The sequence below is a fragment of the Trichechus manatus genome, unplaced genomic scaffold (genome assembly GCF_000243295.1).
Source record: "Trichechus manatus latirostris isolate Lorelei unplaced genomic scaffold, TriManLat1.0 scaffold01025, whole genome shotgun sequence".
In the NCBI taxonomy this organism is placed as follows: domain Eukaryota; kingdom Metazoa; phylum Chordata; class Mammalia; order Sirenia; family Trichechidae; genus Trichechus; species Trichechus manatus.
Window position 1 is genome coordinate 10,082 of NW_004444961.1, and position 1,743 is coordinate 11,824.

Here is a 1,743-nt window from a genome sequence, read left to right on the forward strand (position 1 = left end):
TAATTACCTATGTGTTGTAAATCTTAACCTCTAAAATGTTAATGGTAGGATTAGAGGCAGTTATCTTAATGAAGCAGGATGAAATCTACAGGATTGGGTTGTATCTTGAGTCAATCTCTTTTGAGATATAAAAGGGAGAAGCAAGCGCGGGGGGAGGGGGACCTCCTGCCACCGAGCAAGACCCAGAAGCAGAGTGCATCCTTTGGACCCTGGGTCCCTGAACTGAGAAGCTCTTAGATCAAGGGAAGATTGATGACAAGGACCTTACCCCAGAGTCCACAGAGACAGAAAGCCTTCCCCTGGAGCTTCTGCCATTAGTTCAGACTTCTGACCCCCTAAACTGAGAAAGAATAAATGCCTGTTTGTTAAAGCCACCCACTTGTGGTATTTCTTTTATGGCAGCACTACATAACTAAGACAGCAACTAACAACAATATCATGTCACGTGGTGGTAAGGTCTATGAAAATTGCAGCATGTTCAGGGGATAAGGAGTAACAGAAGCATATTTATTTTTAGTGAGTTAGTGCAGGGAAAAGCAAAATAATCATTTTAGGAAACACAACCTAGTGAAACCAGGCTTGGTAAGGAAAAATAAATATGTTTTCAATTCTGAAAACTTGGAAGCGCTCTGTCATGATTTTGCAAATATTCATATATATTTCAGAAGCTGATCGACTTTAAAAACTTCCACTGTAGGAGTATAGCAGTGAAAGAGTGCCACTGACCTTCATGGGTTGGAAAGGGAAGATACACTGGTTATTCACAAAATGAAAAGGTCATTAGCAAAAGGTAAACTGGAGCACTGGAAGAATAAAAGCAGCACAAATAAATACTATTGAGAAAGTAAAAGAAAACAGACAATAGTAATGATACAAAACACAAATGAAGACTTTCAGGTTTTGGTCTGATAAAAGCTTGGAGGTCATCACTCTCATCCTTAAGAAAAAATCTGAACTTATTGAACCAAGACTTTGAGGTCATAGGAAAAGGACTGCCCCCCAAACTGAAGGGACACAGGCAGATACAGAAAATCATTTCAGAGCAGAAGCCTAGAAGCAGAGTACCTATGTGTCCCTCCAGTTTTGGTGGCAGTCATTTGTCCCGAGACGGTAATAGCCTAATTAATAGAATTCACTGAAAACAGTGATCAGAGCTAAGACTTAAAAGATGCGAAGGAATTACCCAAGGAACAGCTGAGAATAGATTGTTCCAGGAGGAGGAAATGCCAAAGCACAGGCAGCATGTGGGAGTGTGCCTGATATGTTGTAGGGAGACCCAAACACCAGGGTGACCAGAGCACGGTGAGATGTTAGAGAAAAACAGTAGAGGAATTTGGAGAGGACTGAAGCCAGTGGGTATATCGTGTTGTGGGGAATGTGGTAGCTTCTGAAAAGACTCTGGCTTCTCATCTGAGTAAAATGCAGAGCAAATTTACTCCTTGGATCAAAGATGAAAAATCATATGACAGCTGATAAAGAATCCGTGTGTTGGGCCAAATGTAAAAGTTGGGAGCCATGTTAGAGGGTTTTGGCCATAATCATATAAGAAATGGTGAAAATGGCCACATGCAAAAAACTGTACAGCAAAGCACATACATGAAGAAAACCTCAACACATTTCTAGTAAAAGCAGGTAAAAACCAAGAACATCCATTATTCCATTCCTATTCAATGTTATTGTCGACGTTGTAGCCGATACATACCAAAAAACTAAAAGAAAAATGGTAAAGAAGTAAGAATGTTA